Source organism: Sorex fumeus, unplaced genomic scaffold (genome assembly GCF_029834395.1).
Source record: "Sorex fumeus unplaced genomic scaffold, SorFum_2.1 ptg000063l, whole genome shotgun sequence".
NCBI classification, from domain to species: Eukaryota; Metazoa; Chordata; class Mammalia; order Eulipotyphla; family Soricidae; genus Sorex; species Sorex fumeus.
In genome coordinates this window covers 12,276,447-12,288,774 of record NW_026606120.1, presented here as the reverse complement: position 1 = coordinate 12,288,774, position 12,328 = coordinate 12,276,447, and the positions used below count along the sequence as shown (strand labels likewise).

The following is a 12,328-nucleotide window of genomic DNA, read 5'->3' as shown; positions in this document are numbered from 1 at the left end:
TGGATCAACACCAGTCCCTCCCTCAGTGGTCACTGCCCTCCATCAATGCCCCCCACGCCACATCTTTTTGTATCCTTCACTCCACCTCCACTTCAGATGCCCTCAGTTCCAGCCAAGCTGCTGCCATCTCTCATTTAGCCCTTCCATGGCTTCCTGCTTTCACTCTTGCCCTCCATCAGCCTGTTTTCCCCTAACCAGAGTCAAACCTCTTTAAAAAAAAAGTATTGATATTATTGCCCTATGTAAAATTTTCCACTGCTCTCCTGCACACTCGGAATAAACCCCGCTCCCTCTCCTGGGCCAGCAGCCCCACAGGTCTGGTCCAAGTTACCTCTCAGGTCACCCTTTCCAGTTCTCCTCAGCCACCAGGTACTTGGTGCTGCCATCTGAAAGGTGCTTCCTGTGCTTCTGCAACGGAGCCCTGTGCATTTCCTGTCCCTCCAGTTCTTTCTTCCCACAGAGTTACATACTTTGCCTTTTTTTCTTCACCCTCAAGTCTGTGCTCTGATATTATCCCACTAGAAAAATCCTTTCTCCTTCGAGCGTGTCTCAGTGGCTCAGATTGCTGTGCATTTTCAGATTTACTGTCTGTATAGCATGTAGATATGGGGATTTAGCTCTCACCATTACAACTCCCTGTGACTAGAAAATGTGCCCAGCATGCAGTAAAATGCTGAATATTATGTTCAGTAAAGAATTTCAGAATAAATGAAACACACATTTTAAAGAATTATTAAGAATTATGTTATGCAAAAGAATCTCATGCAGCACATCACTTGAGTTTAATTTTTAGTTGTTTGGGGTACCATACCTGGAGGTACTAGGGGTTCTCCCAGTTTGGTACTCAAGTGCCACTCAAGTTGTTGCATATGTTAAATCACTTGTTCTTTTTATCATGGTGTAATATTTAATAGTATGATAAAGAGATCACTGTGTTTACTTATTTAACTCTTAAACGCTATATGGGCGGATTCTAGTTGGGAAGTGTTACTAACATTTCTATGTAGGTTTTGTATAGGCCTACATTTTAATTTTTCTTTACTGAATTTTCATAGTATATTTGTTGAATTCTACTGTTTGTATTTCTTCTGTTTCCTTTTGATGCTGGGGATCACACATGTGATGTTTGTGCTTCACCCCTGAGTGATACCCCCATCCCTAGTATCTGTTTAGTTTCATATAAAAAAAAAACTGCCAAGCAGTTTTCCAGAGTAACCATATTCGTTTTGAAAATACTTTATTTTATTTATCATAATTCTTTCTAATCAGTGTTTTATATCTAGTACTGGTCGTATAAAAATGAATGCATGGTCATATTTTCACAATCAAATAGAAAGGCATAGCGAAATAGAGAAGGAGCAACCAATATTTCTGAAAATGTCTAAGGAGGGCATCTATGAAAAGTTATCTGGGGATGCAATATAAAGAGTAAGTAATGGACCAGGTGGACTTTGATGTTATCTTTAAGGGACATCAGATCTTCAAACAGTCATTAAGTCATGCAAATAGAAATGATAGAATATTGGAAAAATGTCCAGAAGATAAGCATGTTGTTACTGAAGGACAACTGAACCATTTTCACTGAAACTCCATGGCTAAGTAAGGTGCATTGGTCCTATGTCTGGCAGCATTCAGCTCATTCTCCTTTGACAGGTGGTTCCGCTCCTTTCCTGTCATTAGTGCTCTGCAGGAGTCTGATTGGTCACAGGCTGTCACTTAGTTGTGCAAACAGAGGTTAGCTTACAGGGTAGCATAAAAATCAAATGCCATAAAACATTTCAAAGATATCGCACCTCAAAAGGCAGATAAACAACTTTTAGGCATTAACAAAATATGCATTTTGTGATCTGTGATCTCATTTGTAGATAAAGAGATGCTTCCACTAAGTCTTCAGTGACTAACATGTTTATTTCATCCAATAAGCATTTTGCATAACTATTCCCATTTGGTGTGATAGATCAATGATATACGCATTGATAATTTTAATATATTTGCTAAATTTCCAGAAGGATTATACTACTTATGTAAGAGGATTCTTGCTTCCAATTCTAGTAATGTTATCTTTTTATAAATGTCTACTTAGACCTTTTCTTCTTTAAGTGAGTACTCAACATTAATCTTGTGTGATTTTTCCTTCTTATCCAAAGGAATTATCCAAAAATTAGTATCTTATTAAAATAAGCACAAGTCAGTGATGTCATAGGATTGACATGTGTATATTGGGACATCACCGTGGTACTACCAGGTGGTCTGCATGTGTGACAAAAAGTTCTTGTTTCTTTTGTATAATAAGCAAAAAATTGAAGATTATATACAGGTTCCACAACAACCAAGCAAGCAAGTCTATTAAAATACAGGACATTTCAGAAGAGTGGGGTGGGTTGAATATGAGAATTATAGGTAACCCTGCTATGCCTAAACAACTATGTTTTTATATGTAACTTTAGGACAGAGTAGACAATCACATCATTTTGGGATGGGATTATAGGTGGGACTTAGGTGAGTGATAGGCATGGATTATAGAACCAGATTGCTTATGCACTTGAGATTGCCCATCTTGGAATGCAGAAAAGCCCATGAGTGGGGAAGGGGGAGTAGAATTGAAATGATGATCATATTATAATGAATGGTTGATAAAGCAGGTATACTGAGGACACAAGTTGGGTCTGTCTATTCATGCTTCAGGGTCTAAGAGGCAGTGCTGACTTTAGTCATTCCTTCTCATCAAGGTTTTTCGTGTCCCAACTCCAGTCCTAGTGGGCCCTAAACACACCCCCAACTCCTCCACCATGTCTCACTGTCTTTTCCTTCTCACCAGCACTAAGATCAATAACTAACTACTCTAACATTGTTACTAAATAGTTTGTTGGCTGAGAGAGAGGAGCATTGAGGTCCTCGAGGGAGAGATGTGGGTACACTGGTGATGGGTGTGGTGTTGGAATTATGCGCAGGAGAAACCATTATTAATGGTGTTGCAAACCACAGAATCTCAGGGCTGGAGCTATAGTACAGTGACTAGGACATATGCCTTGCATGTGCTGACTGGGTTTGATCCCCGCCATCCCAGATGGTCCCCTGAGCACCGCCAGGAGTAATTCCTGAGTGCAGAACCAGGAGTAACCCCTGAACCTCGCTGAGTGTGACCCAAAAAAGAAAAAAAAACCCTACAGAATTTCAGTTTTTTAAATAAATTGTTAACATTTATGTATTAATTTATCACTAATGCCTTATGCTTATCACAATTAATGTTATTTTATCAGAGAAAAATCATCAATTAGTAGTCAAACTTGTCTGGTACTAAGAATTTTACTTAGAAAGATTGTCGGTAGATGCTCATCTAACAGGTGTCGACTGAGATCTAGGTTATAAAAGCACTCTACAATTCTGGTACACAACCCACCCCAGAAAATATCCTAGGGAAGGCTTTAAGATTATGTAAATAGAAATAGTTGTATGATAGAGTAACAAAAAACTCTGCATCCAAGTTGGAAAAAATTATATTTGCCCCTCAACCCCGTCCCTGCCAATCACCACATGGTAAAGGGAGGGAGAGCTTAAGACAAGATTGTTTCCTCCCCTTTTTCACTTCCAAACTAAGGTAATATTCACATAAAGCTATTCATTTTTATATAAGTCATTTGATGCCATTTAGTATTGTCACAGGGTTATACCAACTCCTATCTGCGGTTCCTAAATAATTTTTTTTTAATTTTTTATTTGTGAATCACCATGAGGTAGTTACAAACTTAAAAACAGTTCGTGCTTGCGTTTCAGTCATACAATGGTCGAGTACCCATCCCTCCACCAATGCCCTTTTTCTATCACCAATAGTCCCAGCATCCCCCTGCCACCCCCAGCCCATCCCCTCCACCCCACCCTACCTCTGTGGCACGGCATTCCCTTTTGCTCTCTCTCTCCTTTTGGGTGTTGTGGTTTGCAATAGAGGTATTAAATGGCCATCATGTTCGGTCTATAGTCTACTTTCAGCCCGCATCTCCCATCCAGAGCAAGCCCTCCTAGCACCCTTTACTTGGTAGTCCCTTCTCTGTCTGTGCTGCCTTTTCCCCCAGCATGTGAGGCCGGCTTCTCAGCTGTGGAGTAATCCTCCTGGTACTTATCTCTACAACCTAAATAATTTCTTGACTAGAAGAAAATCCTGTATGCATGAAGCTGTCACTTCCATTATCCCCCTCCTTGGTTCCTGGCATCCCCTAGTGGCTTTCTATTTCCATGATTCTGCTTACTGAAGATATTTCAGATCTTTAATCATTTAGCATACAATCTTTTATGCCTAGCTTTTTTAAAAAAATTTTATTATTTATGTCTAGCTTCTTTTACTTAGCATAATATTTAAGTTTGTCCTATGGTAGCATATAAGCGGTACTTTATTTCTTTTTATGGTGAAATAATATTCCAGTGCATGCTTACACCATATTTTGCTCATCCATTCGTCACCTGTTCAGCATTTGGAATCTTTCCACCATTTTACCATTATGAGTACTGATGCTGTGAACAATCATCCATACATTTTTATTTGAATACCTGCATTTGAATCTTTACAGTGTAGAAGTGGAACTAGAATAATTGAAACCTATGATGAATTGATGTTTAATTTCCTGAGGCGCACCAAACTGGCTGATTCCCACCAGCAGTGGACGAAAGTTTCAGTGGTCCCAAATCCTTGCCATCACTTGGTGTCATTTTTTTGTTTTTAAACAATCCAACCCTAGGGTACAGCTATCCTAGTGAGGGTGAGATGGGATTTTATTGTGGCTTTGATTTGCGTTTCCATGATGACAAGTGATGTTAGGAATATTTTCATGTGCTTGTGGGCTGTTTACATATCTTCTTTGGGAAAATGTTGAGTCAGATTCTATGCCCAGTTTTTTTTTTTATTATGTTGCTTAAGCCGTAAAAGTTATTTATGTATTCTGGATAATAGATCCTTGACAGATTACTGTCTTGCAGGTGTTCTTACTTCCTGCACCTGATAATGTTCCCTTTGATGTACAAAAGGTCTTCATTCTGCTGAAGTTCAGTTTACTTCTTTCTGTTGTCTGTCCTTCAGGCAGCACATCACAGTTAAACATTACTGATTAGCCTCTTTGTAAAATAGAGCTTAAATAAATTAGAGCCCTGGAAAATCTATTTTCCACATAAATGCTCTGTCTACTGGGTGTGGAAAGGAAAATGACTAAATTCGAGGCACTGCATCTACCATAACCTCATTGACCTGTGAATAAGGAAATTTCAGTCAGGGGCAGGAGAAGAGGCCCAGAGATTAAGAAAATTGTGACCTCAGCCATCACGTATAAGCCTTATAACCTGCACGAGTCAGAAAAGGTGGCTTGGAGAAATAGTACAGTGGGTGCAGTGCTTATCTTGCACTCACTAACCTGGGTTGACTCCCAACACCCTAAATTGTCCCCTGAGCACCACAGGAGTAAGTCCTGAGCGCTTCCTGGGTGTTGCCCAAATATTGTTTTTTTAAAGAGTTAGAAAATAAGAAATTTGGGGACCTATCACAAATGTTGGAAACCCATCATTCAAATGAAAAATCTAAGCCATAAGTATATTTCATTTTGTTCACAAAATTGAAAATTGTCAGTAAAATTCAAATTTTTTACACCTGTAAAAATGGCACATTGAAACCATATTCCTCTGTGCATGAATTGACTAGTCCTGAACAGAAGTTTCTTTTACCAGACGTATATATACCACAATTAACTGTAGATATGGTTTCTGAGCCAATTTTTTTATATTTTATGACAAGTGATCTTAAATATATTATAAATAAATATATATATGACACTATATCATAATAGAATTGGATTACTCCTGAGGTGTAAACATGATTTTAAAGCAAGAGAAATTTTTGAGTTTTAACCAATAATTAACCGCTTTAACAGAATAAAGGAGAAAGGGCTTTATTGTCTTAATAGATACAGAAAAAGCATTTGATCAAGGTCAGCAAAAGAGGGTGACTTGCAGCATGCCTTATTGAATGATTTAGCCAAGCATCGCCTAAAACACTATAATCAAATGGAAAAGTTTAAAATGTGTATGTATTTAGCACTGTAGCACTGACCTCCCATTGCTTATCAGTTTGCTCGAGCGGGCACCAGTCTTCATTGTGAGACTTGTTACTGTTTTTGGCATATCGAATATGTCACGGGGAGCTTGCCAGGCGCTGCCATGTGGGCGAGATACTCTCAGTTGCTTGCTGGGCTCTCCAAGAGGGACAGAGGAATTGAACCCAGGTCGGCCAAGTGCAAGTCAAATGCCCTACCGGCTGTGCTTTTGCTCCAGCCGGCTGTGCTATCACTCCAGCTGTATATATATTTGATCACTTGATCACTTGATCCCCTGTTATTCATCGATTTACTCGAGCAGGTGCCAGTAATGTCTCCATTCATCCCCATTTCACATATTTAAAAGGTAAAGGTAAACGTCCTCCCATTGTTCGTCGATTTGCTCGAGCGGGCCCAGTAACATCTCCATTGGAGACTTTGTTGTTACTGTGTTTGGCATATCAAATACATCACGGGGAGCTTGCCAGGCTCTGCCGTGCGGGCGAGATACTCTCGGTAGCTTGCCGGGCTCTCCGAGAGGGGCGGAGGAATCGAACTCAGGTCGGCCATGTTGGCTGCGTGCAAGGCAAACTCCCTACCGCTGTGCTATCACTCTAGTCCTGTAAATTTATCAGTGGGCACACAGCACATTGAACAGCATTTACTCAGGGAAATACACTAAGTTTCATGCAACTTTCCAGGCAGAGCACTCCAGGGCCTGTTCTCACAACTCATTCCCACAAGCTTCAGACCTTGGAAGTTCCCCACACTGGCCAGGTCAGAACAGTAGTTATTGAAATCTATACCCAAGACCATTGTTGAAAGCAATGGAGAGTGAAGGGAGTGCAAAGGAGATTAACTGCTGTTTCAGTACTATATGGAACAGCAAAACTATATATAGATCAGCCAGAAATTTAACAAAAAAATCCAGAGAGTCAGTTAACTAAGAACCCACTTGCCCTGAGGTCTGGAAAGCTCATTCATTCTGCCTATAACAAATCATTATGAACAACTTTGTAGAACACTATGTTTATATAAGATGTAAGGGGAAATTATTAAAAATAGTTTTTTAAAAAGGGGACCCAAAAGTGGGTGAGGCTCTTGCCTTGCATGCAGCTCAACCTGGGTCTCATCCCCAACACCCCAGAATCCACCAAAAGCTCCATTCATGAGCACATATTCAGGACCTGCGAACAGCTGGGTGTGGCCCAGAAAACAAAACAAAATTATTTTAAAGATAATAATAAAGAAAAAGGCCAAATGAAAATTCTGGGTCTACGTACTGAATAAAAATTTTAGAAGTAAAGTAAAAAAAATTTTTTTTAAAAATTAAAAGCAGCAGATTTCAGCTGGTAGAAGATTCAGACTTTATAGAGGAAAAGGGATTCTTTAAAATGGAAAACAGGGTGAGGGAGAATTTCAAAGGCCTTTCGGATGCTGCCAGTATAATCCTAGCAGGAGAGGGGCTGGAGCCATAGCACAGCGGGTAGGGCCTTTGCCTTGCACGTGGCCAACCCGAGTTTGATTCCCAGCATCCCATATGGTCCCCCGAGCACTGCCAGGAGTAATTTCTGGGTGCATGAGCCAGGAGTTACCCCTGTGCATCGCTGGGTGTGACCCAAAAAAGCAAAAAATAAAATAAAACCCAACCACTTAAAAAAATAATCCTAGCAGGAGAGGGGAGAGAGAGAAAGTAGATACAGAACATATGAAAAAATATGCCAAAGACATCCTGACATTAATTTTTTTTAATAATAAAACAAAAGGGGGCTGGAAAGATAGTACAGACAATAAGGCCCTTGCCTTATGTATAGCCAACCCCAGCTTAATCCCTAGAACCACATATGGTCCCCCCCGTTAAATACTTTTTAACTAGGACAGATATACCATTGAGCACCAGAATACGTATGCAAGAATAAGCCAGTTAAAATTATTGGCAGTAGCCACAATGTGTATATATAGTTCAAGTCCCATCAATAGTAAAATGAGTAAATAGTAAATCAAAGGAATAATAGAACAGAAATCAACACTCTTGCATGTTGCAATGTAATGGAATCTCACGGACATAATGGTGTACAACAGAAGTCAAATGTACAGAAATAAAAACTATGCATGCTTCTGCTCATATAATTAAAAAAATTAATTCTATTCATATTTTTTGTTTGTATAGGAATAGCCCTTCACCACTCTTCGTTAGTGCTGTTACGTTATCAAACTTTTATCTGTAGGTTAAATAGTGATCTCCCTTGAGAGGGAAAGGAGAAAAGTGGCAGCCACAGAGGCAGGCCAGGGGTGGGGGTGGGGTAGGGGAATGTACATTGGTGAAGGGGTGGGTGTTGGAACATTATATAACTGAAACCCAATCACGAACAACCTTGCAACTGTGTATTTCACTGTGATTGAAGAAAAAAAAATTTAATTGTGATCTCACTTAGTTTTTTATCTTTTTATGAGAGAAGTGGAATAGAATTTTAATGTTTTAGGCAATAATGTGTATACTCTGGAAATGGGATTTGTTTACATCTCGGCTCTGCAATTTTGGACATGCTATTACTTTATGCGACAGGGATAATAAAAATTACCTCACGGTGGTTGTGTGGAACAAATAGAATAATATTTTTTTATTCTAAGTTAAAAGGTTCTTATATTGTAAGTATTTTTCTATTAATGGGAACCTAATTTTTGTGCATTTTTCTTTTTTTGTTTTTGTCTTGTTGATTTGTAACTATTCTTTTATTATTTATGTGGGTTGAGCGATAGCATAGCGGTAGGGCGTTTGCCTTGCATGCAGCCAGGATGGCCGACCCGAGTTCGATTCCTCCGCCCCTCTCGGAGAGCCCGGCAAGCTACCGAGAGTATCTCGCCCGCATGGCAGAGCCTGGCAAGCTCCCTGTGACGTATTCGATATGCCAAACACAGTAACAACAAAAATCCCCAATGGAGACGTTACTGGGCCCACTCGAGCAAATCAATGAACAACGGGAGGACTGTGACTGTGATTTATTTATGTATTAATTGAATCATCATGAGATAGACCATTACAAAGCTGTTCATAATTGGGTTTCATACAATGTTCTAACACCCATCCCTTCACTGGTGTACCTTTTCCATCATCAGTGTCCCCAGTTTCCCTCCTACCACCCCCCAACTTCCACCCCCAGCCCGCTTCTGTGGCAGTCTCTCCTCTCCTCTCCTCTCCCCTCCTCTCCCCTCCTCTCCCCTCCCCTCCCCTCCCCTTCCCTCCCCTCCCCTCTCTCTTTTCTCCTTGTGTTCTTTATGGTTTGCAATACAGGTACTAAGTGGTCTTGTTTGTTCAGGGAGTTCAGTATTTTTATTGGGAAGGTACAGCTGGAGTAGCCTTTTTAATTGCATAGCAGCTTTGCAGTGTGGACGTAACTGCCCAGGCTTCAGGAAGTACAGGGAGGTGGGTGGATGTCACCCATCCTGACTCTGGGAAGGCTTGGAGATTTCAAGTCACAAAACCTGCATACCCAAAATTTCAGCAGATTAATACCTCAGTGAGGTCTGTACAGAGATAATGGAGTCTGGCCCAGGGCATGGTGGCGGTTTTGGTTTGTGTGAATAAACAACTGCTGGGGCCTCTGTTTGGGTGGACACTGGGCTAACCCCCCCCCTTCAATGTACCTCAGATTATTCAGCCATGGGGTCCAAGATTTACTGCAGCTTTTGATCTCTTTCGAGATTTATTTATGGGTCTCTGAAGTGAGGTTGGTAGCCGAGCGTGGATGGTGGCACTGGACTTGGTTCATGGAGGTGGAAGTCCATTCCGACCTCGAGAAAGCCTGGAGATTTCAGTCACAAAACCTGCATACCCGAATTTTCAGTGGGTTACTTTCTCAGTGAGGTATGCCTGGAGACAGTGCGGTCCCACTGGGGACCTGGTGGCAATTTTGGATTGTGGGAGCAAGTGGCTGGGGGAGGGGGCTCTGTTCAGGCAGGCACTGCACTAACCTGACCCTTCCCCTCCATGTACCCTGATTATTCAGCCATGTGCATATCTGAGAAGATCTACTGTGTCCTTTTGATCTCTTTATGAGTTTCTAGAACAAGGCCCATAAATGAGCTTGTATGGCGTAGCTGGAGGTGGTCCGTGGCCATGACTCCCTGTATCCAAGTTTTTGCTGTTTAATTTCTTGGAAACCTTGGTCCTGAGTTGTTGGGAGTCCAGCCTAAGGCACAGCAGCAGCTCTGGGCCACCAGGAAGCCAGAGGAAACCATCAGGCTACTGATGTTTTCACCACATGTGGGACCGGGTTGTCCCTCTTAGCCTCGGTGGTAATGGCAGCATTGGACATAGCTAGGATCGGGGCCAGGTCAGCTACTGCAGCTCCAGCTACCACCAGACCACGGAACTTGACCAAGGAGTACCCACCCCCATCTTTGGGTCTGGTATCCAGCCAGTGGGCACTCAGGGAGATTTTCCTCCGTAATATGCTACAGGCAGCACTGGCATTGGTGAGGCCTGATCTGGGGGAGGTGTTGCCTGAGTTGGTAGGGGCCTCCTATGACACGGGCTGCCCGAGCTAGCCCCCTGGTGGGAGCCCAGAGTGCCCCCCAGCTTCTGCAGTGGTGCCAGGCTGCACCTGGTGTGTTAGTCATTCCTGCACAAATACGGCTGCAGCCCAGAGCACCGAGAGCTGTGGTAGCTCGTCGGCCGTGGAGCCAGCCCGGTGTCTTCACGGCCCTGCTCCTGCCGGAGCTCCGCTGGCCCTGGGTTGGTTTTGCTTAGAGGCACTCTTTTTGAGTTAGAGTAAATATTTAAAGAGCTCTTCCATTCATTCGTGCAGAAGTTTTATGACCCCATCAGCCAGCTTTTCAGAGTGCTGACAGCTGCCACTGCCAGCCTGGGACCTATGTATCTATCCTTTATATGTAGATTTTTATGAATGTTATAGATACATTTTTCTTTTAAAGTGAATATTTTTGAAATTTGATTAGGCAAATTAAATACCTGATAAAAGGTTAATATTCAGTATTTATAAGGTTCATATAACTCAGTCGCAAAAAAAAAAATTAAGAACCCAACTTAAAAATGGAGAAATGGGGGCTAGAGCGATAGCTCAGCGGGTAGGCATTTGCCTTGCATGCGGCCAACCTGGGTTCGATTCCCAGCATCCCATATGGTTCCCTGAATACTTCCAGGAGTAATTCCTGAGTGCAGAGCCAGGACTAACCCCTGTACATTGCTGGGCGTGACTCAAAAAAGAAAAAAAAATGGAGAAACGACCTAAATAAACATAGGACAGCAGATATGGTGTTTGTCTTGCACACGGTCGGTCTGGGTTCAATACCAAGCACCCTATATGGCCCCCTGAGCTCACCTGGAACCATCTCTAAGCCCAGAGCCAGAAGTAAGCCCTTAGCACTGCTGGATGTGCTCCCGTCCCTCACCGAAAAAAGAAAATCACAGCAATATATCACCTTGCACCTGTTAGGATGGATAAATATATATATATGCATATATATATATATATATTTTAAGAGTGAGAGATACCTAGAGCTACCAAGTATTGGCAAGGCTGTAGAAAAGGAAAAATCCTTGCGTGCTGTTGGTGGAATGTAAATTGGTGCAGCTATTTTTGAAAGCAGTATGGATGTTCCTCAGGAAACTAAGAATAGAACTACCATATGATCTGGCAATTCTGCTTCTGCGTATATTTCCCAAGGAAATGAGATCAGTGTTTCAAAGAGACACTCCCAGGTTCATCATGGCATTAGTCACCAATAGTCAAGGTATCGAAACAGTGTAAATGCCTGTCAGTGTTTAGCATGAAAAATTCAAACTGGATTTTTTTTTAAATGTACTCTTAAGAACATAATGCTACTTACTGTTTTTTAGCAAATATTTTCTAAAAAATGAACACAACTTTCATACATTTCTGTTTATCTGAACCTGAAATGCTATGCCAAGATGTTTTTTACTTAGGGGCGAGAGCAGTAGTACAGTGGGTAGGGCTCTTGTCTTGCATGCAGCCAACCCAGGTTCAAGCCCCAACACCCCTTATGGTCTCCCAAGTCCACCAGGAGTGATCCGTGAGCACCACTGAGTGTGCCCCCCACCCTCCAAAAAAGATGTTTTTAATTTAACCTTTAGAGTTAAATCATGTAAATATACCACTGTTGTGTTTATATTTGGGGTACTGTTTAAAAGACTCAGTCATATTGGCTATTTATCCAGATACTGAGTTATAAAAGTAAAATATTTGGTGAATTTTTTCCAAAATGTTTAAATAATA

General features: G+C 41.5%; 1 protein-coding gene across 4 annotated transcripts in view; it reads left to right on the top strand.

Annotated features, from left to right (window-relative positions):
- Positions 1-12,328, top strand: part of SPIRE1 (spire type actin nucleation factor 1) — a 91,315-nt gene that overhangs the window by 35,371 nt on the left and 43,616 nt on the right. The gene's annotated exons all lie outside the window — the stretch shown is intronic.